The sequence below is a fragment of the Sylvia atricapilla genome, chromosome 8 (genome assembly GCF_009819655.1).
Source record: "Sylvia atricapilla isolate bSylAtr1 chromosome 8, bSylAtr1.pri, whole genome shotgun sequence".
Taxonomy (NCBI): domain Eukaryota; kingdom Metazoa; phylum Chordata; class Aves; order Passeriformes; family Sylviidae; genus Sylvia; species Sylvia atricapilla.
The window spans coordinates 16,205,347-16,225,327 of NC_089147.1; positions in this window are offsets into that span (position 1 = coordinate 16,205,347).

The following is a 19,981-nucleotide window of genomic DNA, read 5'->3' on the forward strand; positions in this document are numbered from 1 at the left end:
ATGACGTTTTTCCTTCTTCCACAGTACTCTGCTAACTGGGCAAATGACAATTTTGACAAGATTAAGATTAAGTACAATTTAGTAGCACTCCCCATTAAATGATGCCTTTACCTTTTGAATTTCCACTACCCTTTTTTTTTTTTGTTCCAGAAGCAGCTCTTGAGGTTAGTTGCGAAACATAGGAAGAGGTCGTTTGCATCAAAGGGTTTGCCCTGTTATTGAAAAAGGTTAATAATATGAAAACACTCACTTTTTTTATTACCAGGTTTAATTTTAATTGCAGTTATCACTGAGCTTTATTTTTAATTTTAATTGATAAGGAAAATACTTTGAATTAATTAAGTGAAAGCACAGCTTCTGCAGATTTTGCTGCTTTGAATAATTGGAAAGAAATTCAGCAAGTTTTAGTAGTGTTTTCTTTGGGGGAAGGTACCTATATGTGTAAGATTTCCTCTGAAGTGAGGGGGAAAATCTGTGGGAAATCTGTTTAATCTTCATTGATATTTTTTTTTTAAATCAGTTATGACATGGTGCACCAAGAATGGCTATTTCCCTCTCCCCCCACCCTCCATGAATTCTTCAACAAGTAGCAAATTATTTAAGATAAATGCCTACTGCTGTAGACAGCTGCCAGAATAGAAGTGAAAATAAACTGGTGAAAGGAAACTGCCCAGTTCATGGAAAGGGCAGCAACGATATAGTGCAGCAAGTCCATGACACTTCTGGATACACATGCTGAAAGACTTACCCTGGCTGGCCTGCTACAAATCTCCCAGTAATTCATTAAGGGGAAACGCTCCTTGCAACATTTCACTCCTATTTTAACACCCTTTGTCTTTACCTTACATACTCAGTGGGTTCATTCCTATGTCAAGTGAGCCTCAGTGAAACCAGTTTTTCATTCCTGATAGAGCATACTGTTTTGCTCGAGTAGAAAGATTAGATGGATGCTTTTACTGTAAGTATTTTAGCAGTCCGTGGTATTTTTTCAAGGTTTGGGGTCAAAAGAAGGATATGATCATTGTGATCCAGTAAACAATGTAGAATGCAGTAACTTGATTAGTGACTGAAACAGGCAATGTTGTCGTGTTTTCCCATAACTTCGAAGAAACAGTTATCCTCTAAACATAATGCAGTCAGACATGTATTAAGATGGAAGTACAAAACCATGTCCTGGTTGTTCTAATCTGCTTCGAATCTTTGAAATTACAGAATTAATTTATTTTCATTATCATGGGGCCAGTTTGCTACAATTGTCTAGGGAGGAATCCCATTAATTTCACTCTGATTTTTTTTCTGAATGCTGACCATGGGATTTGACCTGTTTAAACAAAGCAGCTTGCCATTTATTTCAGCTAGTATATAGTTACATCAAGTGTCTCTATTCCTCCTTATGTAACTTTACAATCCTAAAGATGCCTGTAGTGGAGTCCTGGTTTAGTAATTTTGTATTTCTAAAACAGATCATCAGAGTGATGGGACAATGCTCGAATTTGCATAGCACTGACTCAAATATGTTGGCAGAAAAAAGAGTCTGGATAGCCTGAGTGTATCTACAGAAGCTAAACTGTCATCTTTTGCTCCTGTTTGCAGTTTTAGGGTTTTGGACAGGTTGGGAGGGCAAAGTATGGCAATACCAGTACCTCTAGTATAGTGTTGGTGTTTTGTTGCTGTTAGTTTGGAGGGATGGGAGGGGAAGGTTGTCTGTTTGTTTTGGAGGTTTTTGTTTGTTTGTTTTAAGTATAATAGCTGCATAACAGCATACTGCCAGGAGCTGTAATACTTCGAGCATAATTTGTGAATGGATCCATCAGGAGAAATTTTCAGAGTGGCTCTATCAAGTGTACAATTCAAGAAGCAATCTGTTTCACATTAGTGCGTCTCTGGCGACACATTACAGGGGTTTTAAAGTCTCGTTATTTCCCAGTTTATAAAATAGCTCATCATCGATGGTATTCTGTGTAGCCTTTGGATTTCATTCATAAACCTTTAGTTTGATGGGATTTCCATGGCCGAGACACATTCCATTGAGCATATGCAAACATCCATACGTGTGCATGTTGCAGTCTTATCTGTATAAAGGAAACTCCTCTTTACTGGAGGCGTATAAATAAAACATCATCTGACGGAAAAAATGTTTATACTGGGCCAAGAGTGGTCTGCAGGTTCACACTGGTCCAGTAACATCACTAACCTCTGTAATACTTGGAAGTTTGGTTTCCTGATTTTTTGTTTGCTTGTTTTTGAATAGTTTTCTATAGAACTAGCCAGTACCACTGAAGATGCCACAAGCTAAGCTGCTGTAACTCCTGTAAACTCTTCTATGAATTTACATTCAGAAAGTCAGTGAGCTGCTGTTTCCTTCCAGTATTAGAAAGCAAACCCTCTGCACCTTGATGGGAAGTAAAAAGGTTTGTATTACTGCTGGGAGATGTGGCAGAGTAGTTTGTTAACCATATTCTGAGGGAGACTTCGAAAGACTAAGAAAAGCATGTGCCTAAATCTTATCAAGTCTCTCAAGGAGTCTGGCACCTAATATGCCTTTACCCGAGGTGAAATTTTCTCGTTTGGTTTACCAGCCTTACAAATGTAGGTTATTCTGCTTCATACTACAAAGTAGGCCCATTTCAACAATAAAATTAGCTACTGCTTTCTTCTCTCTTGTTTTGTTTATACTTGTTTATTAATTACTTCTTTAGGGGTTGACCCTAGATTTAGATTTAGGTTTTGTGTATTCAAGGCTGACAAAGTAAAATATCTCTACTTAATTACTAGAAGAGACTAAGAATTAATAGCTTAAAAACTTGTTACATAAATCAATACCAGTATGCCTTGTAGTTTAAGGAGGGCAAATCTATGTGAGTGTATATTGCTTTAAGTTCAAGCCAAGAATCCCAGGCTAAATTTTAAATAACAGAGCATATACAGACCTGTGGGGTGGAGCATCTACCTTACCAAGAAATTTCAGTTAGACATAGTGAGAAAGGAAAAAAAATTGTAATGCGTGGTATGAACCAGTGAATGAGAATGGTGAGCAGCATTGCTTTGCTGGTCATGGCTCTTCTTGAGGAAGTCATCCTTACTTTAGCAAGTGTCAAAAATAGAAAAATGTGACACTAGGAAGAAGAAAAATGGGAACAAATCTAATTGGGCATGAAAAGAAGCAATGGTGTGAATTAGAACCATCAAGATGCCGTAAGGCTTCTTCTCTGTCAAAAATGAAGGAATAAGTAAGATTTCAAATATGGAACTTGCATAAATCCAGTGTGCCAGCAGCCACACGTGTGCTTCAAGAATTGGCAAGAATTGTTGCTCAGATAGGAGATATGGAAAGATTGCTTTCATCATGCTACTTATTCCTTCTGGCACGTAGAACCATTGAGTGTAAGGTAGGAAGTGTTCCCTGCTGTTCTGCTGTGACATTTTAAAAATGGCCAGTCCAACAAGGAATCTGAGGTTAGTGTACCCTGACCAATCAGTTACTGTTTCATGTGGTAAAAAGGTGAATTGCAGCAAATGTTAGGGAGGAAGGAGGACATGTGGAGAGCAGCAGGTTTCAGAAATGTAAGTTTCCAAGTTCCAAAGCCTTGGAGATACATAGACATGAATAAAAATAGTTACAGAACAGTGTATGCTGAAGTGAAATAGCTGCATGTTTTCTGAATTAGGTCACATAAAATCCTGAATTAGCTCATCTCTACCTCAGCCACTTCAGAAAGGAGCCAAGAGCTGTTTGAGTTATCTTGAGAAGTAACCATGAGAGAGGACTAAAGGCACAGTGTAAAAGTCGTGTACCCTTTTGTATATTTGAAGTTCTTGTTGCTTTGCTCCTGGTATTCTCTCTCCATCAGCTAGTTCTGCTTTGAACAGCTGAGTATTTACCAAGTGGTAAAGAAGCAATTTACCTCTGAATTCAGGACACAGGACCTTTTGGAACTGAGTTTAGGTTTTAGAATTCCTTGTGACAGCCATCCGTTGGGTGAGTTGGAAGTTGGCACAGCTTTGTCTCCTAGGTAAATAAAACTTCTGAGTCTTGGATTTGGATTCCCCTTGCTATCATCATGCTAAAATGCATTACAAAGAAGCAAATCCCACCACCACTAAATTTTAGTAAAACTTTAGTAATTTGTGAAATCATATGCCACACGTGGCTACTTAGTAAACAGAGAAGAGAACATAAATTGAAGTGCATTGCAAAGCAACTGGATGCATTTAAATGAATGCCCCTAAGCAGGCCAACCTGGTGTGAGTGAGTGTGCTGGTACTGGCAAGTTAAATCTAGTTTAAAAGTGCAGGTGGAAATCAAGGCACTTGCAATATCAGTAAAATAACACTGGAAAAATGGATGCATGTGTCTGAGTGATGAAATGCATCAGGTAAACAAAAGCACCAGGTTTTCTTCACCTTTTTGTTGCTGCAGGTAAGGCAGCTGATCCACTGAACAGTGTTGCACAGGTAGGGAATAACTTGGAAAAGTCCAACCTGAGTTGAAGTCACAGTGGCTGGAGCAGAAAGGATTAAATCTTCCGTAAAAGTTAGAAAAAAGAATGAGTGAAGTTCTCTTCAGGACAGCTGTGAGTTGGGACAATGGCTTACTCTTGTGTCTGCCTGACAGGGTGTTTTCTTGGAGAAGTGAGAAATAGAAAACAAATAAAAAAATTGTCATTAGTCTTCTTCTGTTTAGTTCTGTAATTTGTAGATATTATTTCTGCTCCTTCAGAAGAACATTTACAAATTAGATAAGGAAAAAAAACCCCACCAACCCTCTTATTTCTGATGAGAGCTAGGTTAATTGGAAGAAATTTTATGTCCCACTGACTTAATATATGTCTTAGTTTGGGGATGTTTTCCCCTTTTGGTTTCTTGCAATTTCCAGATTTTTTCATCTGATTTCCAGAGAGAATATTTGGTTTACTATATCCCTTTCTACTTGAGTTACAAAGTTTTAGAAGATCAATAATAGTTTTTCTTGCTATGAAAAATGAAGTTCTCAAAGAAAAAGGCTTTTATATGGTGATTGATAGGTCTACTGTATTTCTGGTTTTAAAATTCACTTTGTTAATTTTTTTTTTTTTTTTTTTGTAAAGCAGAATAGTGTGAATATTACATTCTATTGAGACAAGTCCACTATAGGCACTCAGATGTCAAAATGTTTCAAAAACATATAAAAAAATAAAGAAATGAATAGAAGCTTCCTTGTTCCTTAAATTATTACTGTGTTACCCTGAACTGTAAGTGAACCCTTTTTGCTTATAAAAGAAGCAGCTGTTCATGCGATTGAAACCATGGTTCATTACAAGCTGACCTCAAATTCAGGAGTAAAACTTCCTCTATTTTACTACAACTATTCAGACATGGACTAGAGATAAACAATAATCAAAATCAGGATGAAACTTGACTGGGAAACCCTCTATACTCTTTGGCAGAATTATAGCAGCTTTTGGATCACCAAGAGTGATATAATGTTAAATGACCCTAAAACATTCCCTTCTCAAATGCAGCAGGTCTGTGCTGCCAACTCTGTACCAAACAAAGGCTGATTGTAATGACTCCTTAAGAGTATAGAAACGTTAATTATCACATTTTTTCACATTAAACATTTACAGAGAGTCAAGATGAAAATGGGCCTGTTTATGATGATTTCCCACTTCTTTCTGGGTAAGCCATGTGATTAAAACAGATTTCAATTGTGTGTGTCTTATTTGAGTTTCATATCTTTCCTAAATGGTTTTGCTTTCTAGCTAATTTTGGAATTAGGACTGGATGTAAAAGTAACAAAAGCAGCCAATGTGCCACTACTCTGTTTTGAAGATGTATGTCTAGAATAATGTCATACCATTAAAAAATGTAAATAAATTAATGCTCATTACTAGCCAACTCTTTTATAAGTGAAGTAGGACAGTGACATAGTGCCTTGGATGTATGTTTCTTCTCTTTTGGTCCATTGTGTTTGTTATTCCTCTTCTGTAGCTCCCTTGTTTGTTGTTGTCCAATTCTGAGACACAGCAGTGCTTTCTAGTATTATTCATGACCCATATAACAAGACTCAGAGATAAGATCCCTGACCATTTCCTGGGGGGCTACACAGAGTCCCTAAGATTTCATTATCAAATACAAATAGGAGATTATGAATGTGTGTGTGTTTGCCATGATACATTTAATTACAGAGATTTGGGGCAAAAAACTTTTGAGTCAGAGTGGAATATAATATGAACCAAGTAGAAGCAGTATTAATGATACTTGTTCAGTAAACCAGAAATCTTCCTCATATTACAAGTATGTTCAGACAATATTTTTTGCTCTCTCACCTAAATTTCTTGTGGGGTTATTAAAAACTTAGTAATGGGAATGTGTCTCTGGGCTCTTAAAATGCATTATGGGAGTGTATTAAGAAATTTCTGGGGGAAAAAGAAAGAAAAAACTGTTCTCCTATGCTTAGAAATCTGCTGGCTGCAGATGTGCAACATTGTTCTGGGATAAACTGATACTATCTTCTATTGATAGGTTTCCTTATACCTTATTCATTCACTCAAGCCATGCGGGGTTTGACTTTAAATCTGCATAAAATTTGTTGATTTCCTTTACCCACAGATTTTGAGGTGTTTTTACTGAAGATGAGGTTTGTTTAAATTGCCTAGTCTTTGAATGTTAGGAAAGCAAAAAGTACTTCTGTCAAAGTGTATTTTGAGGGAAGAAAATTCAAAAGCTAGAACTTTCCATTTCTGAGAAATATTTTCTTAAATTTGTTGTATTTTGTTTGCTCATGAAATGTGCATTGCATTCAGCATCTTCTTCCCTACTCCACAGAATTTCACGTTGTCTGTATCCTGTTTTTTCCCCTGCCTTTCCTGTAAAGAAGCCCACAAGAGGATGCTCAACTTGACATCTCAGTTCTCCTAATTCCACTGCTTGGTCTGATTCTGTTAGGTTACTCATGTCTGCTAGCCAGGGGATCAAGGAGCCTTATGTGATAGAGGTCAGAGTCCCACTAAACTAGACAAGCTCTTCTTTTTAATCTTTCTTTTCTTGAGCTACTGCCCAACTTGTGCAAATTCAGTTACAGTCTAAGCAGAGAAGAAAGAAGGAGAGATGCTGGGCAGCTGCTGAGCTGTGACTCTACTGTATGACATGGAGTCATGCTTAACACAGACCATAACTGTATCTTCCTCTTCTCTATCTGGACTCTTGGGGATGACTCTCTTTCAAATGTTTCATGTATCCTGTTTTCAGCTGGTCTTTACTCAGCCTGTTTTCATTTAGCTGCTGGCCTCTCCTGACAGTCGTGCCCTCTTTTCTTGGTTGTGTTGTAGGTCTTCACTCTTAATAGGCCTTTGTTCTTTGCTTTTGAACTTCTGACTTCTCTGTTTTCAAGACAGAGTTTCTGGTTTTGTTTCCTGTCTGGTCACAGTGCTAGTAATTACTCATTTCATATTTTCTGTGAGAGTGATAATATTTTAGATTTAATCTTTTTTAACTATTAGTAAATGGCATTGGGGTCATTGTTACATAATACAGGATCCTACATTATCATATGTGATACTTGGACCCAGCTGTGTTCTGTTTGAAGTGATAATCTGTAATACATTAACACTGCAAGTGTGCAGTGCTGTTGTCCCTGAGACTGGCCAGTTTTTTGCCTTCACATGAAAGTAGTGATCTTTTTCATGCTCTGCTATCCCTCACATTCTTGTGCAGGAGGAATATATCTATCACAATTCCTCTCAGCTGCCTGCAGGATAAAACATTCTGCTGGATAAGTCTCATGTAGAGAAATCATGAAGATTTTGGTCCTACTATTATTTGCTGCTGTTTTATCACCAGTCTTCAGCTCATGTAAATGCCTGTTCATATAAACCGCAAACACAAAACCTGGAAAAAATTCTGTTAATAGATTTGGTGAAGGTAAGTCCAAATACTCTGCTTTTGGGGTAGATGTGTTTCTGTCCCAGAACAGCACTTTCTGCTTCACAGGTGCACTGAGTTCTGTGGTTCTCAGCAGCATCACATCATGATCCTTTGCCCTGTTAGAGAGAACACCACTCAGTACTGAGCATACCCAGCAATCATCAGACTCCTCTGGACACCAATGGAAAAGCACCCACGGACACTGCAATTTCAGCCCTGTGCATCCTTGTTCATCCCCACAGACGTGTGTCCACTGCATCCACTGCAACTGCTTAATGTCACCCATGTGTCTGTAATCTTCTCAACTTCTGGATGAGGATCTCCTACAGAAGAAAAGTGCAAAGGCAGATGAAGACTGATTTCTGTCTTCTACTTAAGGAGAAAGCTGAGTTCACCCATAACCTTTTGGATAGTTCTTCATAATCCAGTAACTGTTAGGGCAACACTTCCACTTAGTGAAGTTTTTATGGTCCAAGGCAATATTTTGTGGTTTATTTTATCCTCTTGTCACTCCCTATGAAACGAGTCAGCAGAATGTATCAGCTTTGCACTGGGGAGACTGGTTTCTTATTTGGTTATCTGCTCAGATAGAAGCATCTAAGAAATCTTAACTGTTAACATAAAGACCCGAATTTCTTAGTTGCCTTTGATAAGTGATCATTTCTCTTCGATTGGTGTGATTGGATGATTACTGGACTTTTGGATGTTCACTGAGCACCAGATCGTTGGTCATCAGTGCTTTCCAAACCTCTAGTTCACTGAAACCAAGGACACCATGGTGGTCTTTCAGAGAGCTCAAACTAATTTCAGAATCTCTCTTGGACTGTTCTAAAAAGAGCAGGTCTTAGATCTGTCAATTGTCTTGTAATTTCCATTTATGTTTTCCTTCTTTAAGAGCAGCTGAAATTTGCTGAGTTTTGGAGGTTCCATTCAACAACATCAAAATACATCAGACAGAAATTGCTGGACATTCAGTGGGACAATGCTTTTCAATTGGAAGAGATTTATAAATTTATTTGAAATCATTTTATCTGCTCCTAAAATGGAGCCATGCATTTCCGACAAAGGGCACAAAGGATATGCACACAGTGGTGCTGTAAGGAGAGTAGAAGAATGAATAGAATTGTGGAGTGGAACAGATATATTTACTCCTCTAAATGCCCTGAAACATTTAATGGTCTTAATGATCAGGAATATTGCTGTGCCTGTTGTAGCTGAGTGTAGGGTTTGCTTACAGCATCCTGGACTGCCCTGTGTGTTCTCTTGCCTGTCCAGGTTGACAGAAAACTGTTTAGGTGACTGTGATGGTACAATTTGCAGACAGTCTATTACCTTCTGTCTCACTCTTTAGTGTTTCTGATTGATTTCATAGATAAAAAGGACCTATGTCCTTTAAATCTTCTTTCAGTCATTTGAGTTAAAGATGAAGTGTCAGATGTGGCTTTTAATTTCCTGCCTATTTTCTTTTAGGCCAGGTCTTTTGGCATTATTTAATCTAGGTCGTTTGGTGTTATTTAATCAGTGTGATATTTTAATGCAGCTGTTTATGTGTGGCTCTTGCTCTGGCATGTTTAGAAACACACAACATGCCTGCAGTATAGAAAGAAAATTGCTAAGAACAGAGAAGTACAAGTAACAAAATCCTTATTTTTCTTGTTTAAAAAAATCCCCCAAACCTGGTTATCTTAATATAGGCTAGAATTATAGGACGGTATTAATTTAAGGAACTTCTCATATTTTGAGATTTTAAAAACATAAATGCAATAAATTATCACAGTCATTTGTTAATAGTAAAAGAGAAAAATATCTGTACCAAACCAAACTATTAGGAAAAAGCCTATACAGAATTTAAATAGCTGCTTTCAAAGCTGGCAGTGAAGTATGCTGCTTGATGTCATTCATGGCCTCTTTTTAGGGAACTTAGATTTCTGTGTGTTTGTATTGGATTGACTCAGGAAAACATAGAGAGGTCTAAACATCTCACAGGGAGATCTTCTGTTGCCTGATGCAGAGGCTGCTCATTCAGTGCAGGTTATGTTCTTTTTAAAGAGATTCAGAACAAACCCACCCCTCCATAACCAAATCCAAACTCTAGGACACCTTAAGTGTATTGGCCTTTCAGTGCCTTCTTTGTTCTGGTACTGCACCATCATCACATGCTGCACTGGGATTCTCATGAAATGTTTATTTCCCTTGTGTCCAGAAGTTTGGGCTATAGTATAGGTGTTAAAAGCACATAAGGAGGTAGCACTGTGCCTAAAGATCTTAAAGCTAAACAAGAGGGATGGAAGATATTTTGCCCTTTTAAAAAAAACTGTTTTGTTTTGCCTGTTCTGCCATTTTTTGTAGCTACTCTTATTTTCTAGTTGCTTCCTGTTATTAATGGGATTTAACTGCTCATACATGCTTTGTTATTTCTTGTGTAACTCTTAAGCTATCATGCAACTTTTACAAGTTTTTCCATTTTGTTTGAGCATTCTTCTGTATTTTGCACTTGTATATCCACATTTCTTTCAGCTGTAAAGCAAAACTTAGTCTGCTTCAAACTGCTTGTCACAGGCCTTTGGAAGAACCAATTCCCAGCCCATAGGGTCCTTCTGGAAATGCTGATTGGACTGTTGGTGATCTTGCTATGCCAGGGTCACTGGGTATCTCTGTTGTGATCATGAAAGAAGAACCTAAAGGGAGAATGAAAATTGTGCTGTCCTTATTCCTTCTGGTCGGCTCTGTGCTTGCTTGTCACAGGGTATTGCAGCCTGGAACCTCTTTCACTTGGCTGCAAGAACAGTAACAGTGACCTGCACAGACTGTGCAGTGGAAGGAGCAGTGTAAATGGAAATTACATGCAAAAGGGCTTAGAAGTCAGAAGTCCTTAAAAAACCCCACTTCCTGAGGTTTTGAATCAAAGAAGAGATTTATCAGGCATCTTACTTTATTAGCAGTAAGAAAAATTGGGTACGAGTCAAGACTTCTGGCCCAGAGCTCAGAACAGCAGGTTTTCAACTCCATGAAGGTGCAAGTTTTGCCTTGTTGTTGATCCTTGACAGAAATCAAGTGTAAGCACCCCTCACTTTGAGACATCAAGTGGTGATGTTGGCTCTGCTCCAGTAAAGGCAATATTCCAGGGAAAGACAGCATAGCTGAGCAAATCAGCTGTCTAAAAATGGCTGTGTTAGAAAGGAAGAAAGTGAGAATAGGGAATGTCTTCTCAAATTTTAAAAAAAGTGTTATTTTAATAGTTCTTCTGACTTTCCCTTAAAAGTGGCCTCAGCAGTTAGTACATTGGCTCCCAAGGTTATTGTCCTTCCACTGGAGGTGGTTTGTTTTAAAAAATGTGACTTAAAAAAAAGGGAGAGAGACAGAAAGAAAAATAAGGTGCTCTAGTTAAAAATTAAAAAAAAAAAAAAACAAAAACAAACAAAAAACAAAAAACAAGGCAAAATATTTATTCAGCATATCATCAAAATTTTATTCAGTCTGAAACCCATCCCCTCCAAAGCTGATATTGGAGAAAACAGCAACAGTTAGTTTACAAATTTGTTTTGTAGAGAGATTTGAAATTCAACTTAATTTAGTGCTGATTTTGAAGTAGTTGTTATTTTAACTTAGGAGATTAGATGAAAGAATACAAATTCACCTGTGTCCGAAACAAAAATTTTCAAAGAAATTGTCACTTGTTTTTCTGGAGTGTGATTCCTGGGCTAATACATTCCATGCAGGTGAAACATTGCCCTCCGTGGCTTCAGTGCAGTTTATGACTGTCTTTTCCCACTCCACATAGAAATGTTATTTCCATGGAAAGACAGTATTTCCTAGGATCACAATGGTGGTTTTAATTCTGTTCTTCTTCCCTAATACAGCTATATATTTCTAATAACTTGGCACTAACTGTTAGATCAGGTGGTTTTGTTTTCAGATTTATTTTCATGGAATTTCGGTAAGTTCAGGTTTCTTTAGTGCATTTCTGAAATTAAGAACACAACTTAATTAAATCTTGCTCAAGTGAAAGACCTCTAAAGAAATTGTATTCAGCTGTAGTTCTCTCTGCTTTGCTAAGACTAATGAATTTTAGTGCTCAAAAGGCCAAATCTATGTTCCTCACAAACAGGAAGCCCACAGGTGGGTGCCTTTGTCAGACAGGATAACAGAGTCTGGTGAAAAAGCTTTGATGTCTGCAGTGACCAGGTCAGACGTAGTATGTGATAGTAAAGCTTGATTGGATCAGTGAGAACTGTAATATGTGTATATATATGTTGTTTTCCAGACACTCTGAAGCATCTCTGGTTAATATAAAGACGCTCTATATGAACTGCTCTTCCCTACACCTCCCCAATTGTGTTAGGTTTTGGGGAGGTGGGGATGACGTTGAATACATAAAAAGACTTTGAGATTTTTTTTATTTGTTTGGGTTTTGGCATTTCTCTTTCTTAATTTTGAAGTGATTTGATAAAGGTCTAGCCCCTGAAACTTTTTGTTTTTCCTGGCACATTGTAAAAATCATCAGCCTTTGAAAAAATTAAAATTCTAATTAAAACTTAGAGTTCTCCCATAAGATGATGACAGAATATGAAAATCTGTTGTTTTTATAACTTATGATAACAGAAGTGTTGAAAAATTAATACTCTTGCAAATACAATCCAGGATTTCAAAATTAAACAAAATACTAAATAATACTAAAATCCTAAAAAATCCCCAAACAGAACAAAATATGAGAGCACCCCTTTCACACACTTGTTTCAGTCTTTTAATATCTACTCAAACCTGTGTCTTTGAAGGTATTATTAGTTTCCGGATTTGTTTCTCCTGCTGTATTTGTCTCCTTTTTTTATGCTGGTTAGTATAAAAGTTGTTGGCTAGTATAGAGGTGAGTTTAAGGCAGTGGGTGAGTTGGTGAGTTTAAGGTACCTTGCATGTGACTCAATTCAATCTTTTCAACTTTTGGGTGCAGAAAAATTAGAAAAGTCACATCAAAGCATTAAAATCTTGAATGCTTATGTCAGGTAGCTCTGGATTCCATGACTACTTCTCTCTCATTTAACCCTAATTTAACCCAAACTCACACAATAGGACAGAAAAAATGGTCCATGGGATGAGCCATCAGGTTATAAATAGTAAAAGTGTGTTACCTCTCCCTGCCTTTCCCATTGCTGTCTGAATGCTCCCCATTGTGCTCCCAGTTTATATTTTAGTAGAGATTCCCACTCTCGTTGCATTAAGGACGTCTGCCTTGTTTAGCATCAGCCAATGTTAATAGCACTGGAGTTGGTGGATCTGCATAGTTCAGCATAATTTAGTACAAAGACAAAGCTCTGGTCCCTAAAGCAGCATCGTCAGGATGTTCATGAGGGATTGCTTGCTTTCTCAATGGTTTGTTTATTTGGGTATGGCACAGATTTGATTAGAGCAGGAGAGGTTTTCTTCTTAAAATGCACTTTTCAATCAATGGCTGTGCATTTGCTACATTGAAATCTCAGAGAAAGCTTCTTCTAGTAGATTAATCCTTAGAATTTAATAAATTTGGCTGCTTGGGATGATGATGAGTTTGATAATGGTGAGCAAATCATTTTATCACTGTGTGCTTGACGCTTACTTAATTAAACCTGTTCACATGCACTGAAGCTGGATATTTTTACACATCAGAGCCAAGAGAAAGAGTGTTTCACTAGAATGCTGGATGGTTTAGTCTGATGTGACATTTATCTTCACTCATCAGAAGTGCAATCAGTGGGGAGTTACCCAGATCTTTGTTCATGAAGATAAATGTCAAATATTATCTATCTACATTCTCATATGGTGTCCATCACCGTGGTATCTGAATGCCTTCCAAAGCAGTGAGGTACACAAATTAGTGTAAACTAATGTAAACTAAACCAGCCAGCCAATGATCATCATAAAGATGTCGCTGGCAATTTTCTGGCACTGCCTGTTTGCATCGAATCTTTCCTGTTTCCTTTCATTCTGTAACAGACAGTGAGAGATAAGCTTGTTTAATTGGTGGGGGCCAGGGGGATGGAGGGGGAATCATGAAAGATAGATTGGACAGTATGATGGAATACTGAATTCATAATAAATTCTTCCTTTCACCTTCCTTCGAGTTTTCCTGTCTGCCCAGGAGGCTAAAGACATGTTCTCTCTTCTAAAGTCAGTCTTGGAATAAGCAGTGCCAACAAGGCCAGGTGTAATTTAAAAATATTTATGCATTGTCAGTTCTGGAATTAATCTTTCTTAATTGAATTGACATGAACTCATGTCTGCAGGTAATGTAAACTGTCAAACACTCTGCCAGTGACAGCATGTTGGTCAGGGTGGTGAAGTTAATGAGAGATCTAAATTATGATGGAATATCTCAGTGTTGGCTTTGGAGCCTGATGTTTATAAATGCATTAGTAACATCACATTAGCTACAGGCTACAGACTCTGGAGTTCAGAAGGGCTAATTACTTGTTTGCAGTTTCTAAAAGAACTGGGGATGAGTTTTTTGTAGCTCAGAAACATTTTAGTAGTTTTGCTGCAGTGAAATTTAGTTTGTTTGCTGCAAAGATGCTGCTGCATATTTGCTGCAGTGAGATTTCTTTCCCTTGAAATACATATAATGGAATTTTAAAGTATAATATATTTCATTTGACAAATAGTGCTCTTAGTCTGAAAATACTGTTTTAAAATACATGTATCAAACTATTTTTGATGCTGTCTAGGAGGGTCTTACCTATATGCAGTGACAGTGAGATCAAGCCTGTAAGCTACCTGTTAGCAAAGGACTTACTTAGCACAGTCTAACGATGATACTTTCCTTTCATAGCAAAATGGAATGACTATTAGCTTTCTAAAATCCAGAGAGTTCAGGGTGGATCCTGTGGAACAGAAATCATAGATAATGTTTGTGTAGAAGGAACAAAATTAGCAGATGAGCCTTTGCTTGCCATAGGCTGACAAGAATTTCCCAGGACGCTTAGTGAGGCATCACGAGCTGTGCCTGACATGTTTGGGGTGAGGCTGCAGACTAATTTTACTGAAGAGAGGTAGGAGGTGATGAATCCAGTCTGAATGTTCCATCTTCAGAGATGAGCACTTGCTTATGTGCCATAAGTACTGGAAAGTATAAAACTGCTTTTGGCGCTAATTAGAGTTCAGACCCTTTTTAGCGCATCCAGGCTGGGCTCAAACAACGATGCTGATTGCATTTTAAACAGCGAGGCTTTTATCGTGAGGTAGCTGGGTGATAAGAGAACACCTGACTGATAATAATGTGTCCAGTGGTCCGTTCTTCCAGACCAAAGGAACTGGGCTTGCAGATGGAGCCCTGGGGACAAAATACTTGAATGTCAGTTTGGTACTGGGACAGTTTCCCTGTGGGTTTGAGCACAGGACAAAACCAAAAGGATCCTGAGAGTCCCTTCAGGCCTTTCACAGGCAGAATTCTGAATTGATAAAAAGTCCCTTTCAAAACTGAACAGATGCCTAACTAGGAGAACTAATGAAAGTGGTTTAGCTCTTCTGTTGCCATTTTTCAAGAGGTAAGATAAAGGTAAGGTAAAAGAAGATCTCCTAAAATTTTACCAGCTTTGGGTTATGTTGGACAAAATTATTTCCTGAAAAATTTGAGCAAAGTTCACAATTCAGGTGTTTATAACTTCTGAGAGGTATTACACAGGAATGTGGATTCAGCATATGCTGTCCTTTATTATGAAGATGACTCTTCCAGTCTTCATGTCAGAAGACAGAGAAGTGAAGGAAGAATTCCTGTAGATAAGTGAACTGAAGCACAGAGTTTGAAGTACCTTCATGTTATGTCAGGTAGCACAGTAAAGGTAACATCTACTGATAACTTTGAAACATGTTTAAGAAATTTCTCACCTGGTGTAGCACTGCTTTCTGTAGATGGTTTACACAATGAAAGCAGGATTATTGGGCACATTTGGAGGAAATGCTGATTAAATTTAGCCACACAGCTCTTTGTTCTCAGCAGGTATACATCATGTTATCACTGCTATTCTCTGCATTTAATACAGGAAAACTGCTGTTCAAAGGGAAGTGGAGGCTCTGTAGATTAACAGAGCTGCCTGGGAGCTGAGTCTGCTGAGACAAGCCTGGTCATGAGGGGACCTGGTCAGGTCATTCTTCTACCTCTGGTGCTTAAACAGCGCGGTGTGGGACCTGGTAACTCCTCTTACCCTGACTCTGCCTTCCTTTAACATCCTGAGGAGTAATGATGTCCTCCCTAGACCTTTTCTGGCCCAGCTTTATATGTAAAATTAGAAATTTTGTTCCGTGAAATAAACAGGGGAAAAAAAGGAGAAAATTAATAACACTTTTTACAAATGCTAACTTAATTTTTTCCTTTTGGTAGCAAAAGGACACCATTGTTTATGAATGTTCTTCTTACAAATTTGTTAGTCAAATTCTTCCTTTCCCTCAAGTCCTCTCTAAACCACGTCCTTCCTTCAGTTGCTTAGTGATTCTGTCCTATGCCAAATAATTGATTTTAATGGGGTAGTTCTGAGTTAAGAGGTAAGACAAATGACTTTAGAATTGAGGTTTTTTCACTGTTTTGTTTTAAAATCAGTTTTAAATTGTCATTTTTGTCAGACATATATCTGCAGAGACATGTACTTATCTAAAGAAACTAAGAAACACAAGTGGGGTAAAATTATATAACTTCGTTATGCATAGAAAGAAAACAGAAGTTCATTGATCTTGACATCTCAGTTGAGGTTTTGTTCATTATACAGATACAGGGTTTGTTACAGCCTGTATCTCTGAGAGCTTGTCACAGCTCCAGCATTGCCCTGAGCTTGTTCAGATGTCACTGCTGTTTCCACAGGCAGTTCTGGTAGCTTTCTTCTGCTTCTCACTGGAACTGCTGTTTGTGGCAAAACCAAAAATTGTGTGTTTTCACGGACCGGCAATGGATTTTTTTCTTTACCCCTTTTCACAGGATTAAAAAAAAAAAAAAAAAAAAAAAAAAAAAAAAAGTTGCATTCAGATTAAAAAAAGAAAAGAACCCCAAGAAAACAGAGGAGAGATTTGGTATTTCCAGTTTCCAAACTGGAAACTCAGCTTTCAAGCCAGTAGTGGCATGCTGCAGTGGATATGTATAATAGAGTGGAAGTCTCACGGAGCAGGTGGCCACACGCTGAACAGTTGCTGTGAGAAGGTGTTTCAGTGGTGCATCAGCAGCTGTACTGCCTGACCTTTGCAAAGGTAGGACTGATTTGGAGGCTGGCTGCATTGAAGGCATTTCCTCCACGCTCCAAAAGGGACTAGGAACAGATCAGTCACTAACCTGGCGCTGACAGCAGGACTCTCCCAGGATGTGGCAGGCTGGCCTGGCTTTTGCTGTGCAAGAGAGATTTGGGGTTTCAATCAATTTTCTCCCCTCCTTATTGCTCTGAGTGCTGTAGTTTGTTTTCAGGGTCTTTTGCTAGTTGGGAGCAACAGAGCTAAGGTTCTCTTTCATTGCTTTGGGGGATTTCCATTCCCTTTTCCTTTAATTTTCTCCTCCCTTTTAATTGCATAAGAGAAGCTAAGAATGTTAACTGAAGAGATAATTCTGGGTTCATGTATATGAGCAAGAAGAATTCAGATTTGCATGAAAATAGCTACCTCAGGTTAGACCTTTGCATTTGGAAATAAGCTCTTTTCAGGTCTATTTTCTCTCCATTGTTATGTGTTTTATTTAATGTGAATAGTGGATGTTTGGGGAGGGATAGACGTTTGTTTGACTATTCAGATGCATTGGCAGGGTTTAAGTTGGCACAGCATGGATCAGAGCAAGATGAGTGGAGACATCTTATGTCTATTTAAAAACACACCCACATATACTTGTGCAACTGAAGTAAAAGTAAATCCTTTCTCAGAACTGATTGCTTTTAGTGCTTTTACCTGTCTACTTTTGTGTGCGTGTTTAAGCCCACAGCACAGTGGGACCAGCCCATTTGTTTCAGGATATTTCACTGCAAGAAATAACAAAAAATTTGGAATAAATCCTCTGTAACAAAGTCCCTGTATGACACCACCAGAAGATGATCTTGCCAGGTGTTCCAGTTCCTGTCTTTCTTGCATAAACAATTGTCTCTGGGTTGTGTTTTGTTTTGTTTCTTTTTTAAGCTTTCTTAATATTCTAATAGTAGCAGTTATTAATATATAATGCATGCAGGTTTTTGCATGAGGGCAACTGGATTATGGAAGAATGTGTAGATCTGGGGCTAGACTGCTCTGACATGGGCAGGATTAGTTTTAAAAGTTTAATTGATTGCCTCTTACTCCAAAACAGGAACTGTTCGGCTCTGAGAGCAGCCCACGGAAATGGATCTCTGCCGGACCAGGGAGCGTCAGGGCTCCTGGGCAGGAGCTGATGGCTTTGCCTTTGGAGGCTGCTGTGTGACGGCACAGGAGGTGTTGGGGCTGGAGTGAAGGTGCTAATTAACTGGGCTATCAGCTCTCAGCCAGGGAGCTATCTCAGTTAAAACAAAGGCTTCACGTTTCTGGGAGCAAAAGCAGAGCAGAATCGTATAAAAAATACTTCTGCAAGGTTTCTCCCCTTGAAAACGTGGAAAGGAGTGTTAAGAGATCTGTAGTTTGCTGCAGAAGCCTGGTGCTCTTCTCCAAGATAGATGATGTCTAATGTTCTGCTGCTAACTAGAACCTTCATTGTTTTTTACATTTAGAGTAAGTCTTGGCCTTCCCATTCTTTACCCATTCTTTACCTCAATGGGTAAGTTGTCCTCTTTTGCAGTGTCCATCCTCATTTTTGGTACATATGTGAGCTGGTGGCTAATTAGTTTTTTGTTACCTTAATTTTATATTTTATTTAATTTTATTTTCTTTATTATATTTGTCCTCCTGTGAGTGAATAAATTCTTCTGAGGGTCTCTCCTGTGCTGCTGATATATTCTTGTCTCCCTGAGTTTGCCTACAGTCCTGGAGTCTTGTGGCAAAGGAACTTGCTGACTACTCAGTTTGAGATTATTTTCTTTGATGACTACATCAGCTTAAGATATTCTTCTAAAGGCCATAACCTATGATTTCTTTCAACACACCACAGTACTACAGCTGGAAACAAATAAGATGATTGTCTCACACTAAACAAAAACTCAGAAAGGGTGTAGGAAGGTTGGTAGTGTTTCTTTTTGTTTTGATTTTGTTAGTGGAGACCACGGTAGTGAATGGCACTAAATCCCTGAAGTTAGTCATGCCACAAGTGCCAGTGCATTGTGAAGCCATGGCCCAACTGGAACGGTGACTCAGAGGCTGGTCCGTGATCCGTTCTTCATGGTATTTGGTCTGATAACCTGAATACTAAGCAGCATGCAGTTAGGCTAGAAAACTTGGGAATTCAACAGGGAAGGACATCTTTCACAGCTGTGAGTGCATAATCCTCTCAGAAGCACAGTGCTATCTTAGAGTGGAATACTGTTCTGGGGATTCCAGTGAGGATGGGATGCAGTGAAGTATCAGAGCTAGTTTATTTCAGAATGTTATCCTAATATGTAAATGTAGGCTTTCTCTGTCCTTATTAAACTAAATAATATGCTCTGCCAGTATGTTCCAACAGTCACCTAAAATTTGCTCTAAAATATCTCCTTTAATTTTTGTAAAGATTTGGCTTTTAGTTTGAAGGTTTTGAGAGGGGAGAAGTCTTTGTGTGTGCATGTGCATGCTTTTAATATAGTCCTTGAAGAAATGCATTTGATTTATTTTCTCTAGCTCTCGATAGCCTACTTTAGACACTGGTTATTTTCTTATCGCTCTGCCACTTTCTAGGCTAGTGCTGATGTCTCAAGCTTTTTTGTACAGGATGCCTTATCCTACTTGCTTGCTCTTGATTCTTTTCATTATCCACATTCGAATCTTTATTCATTTATAATGTGCCCTTTTTTGAGACCTGTAGCAAAATAAAATACAGTGTTTGAACACAAGAGGATCATGATTGATAGAACACTGTTAACATAGCCTGGGTTTATTGTTTCCTGTTTGATGATGCATCTAACTCCATTAATTTTCCTAACTGCTGTTTTGTAGAGAGCAGTGACACGACCCGACAGACACACAGCTGTGTGAAGAGGCACTACTGGGA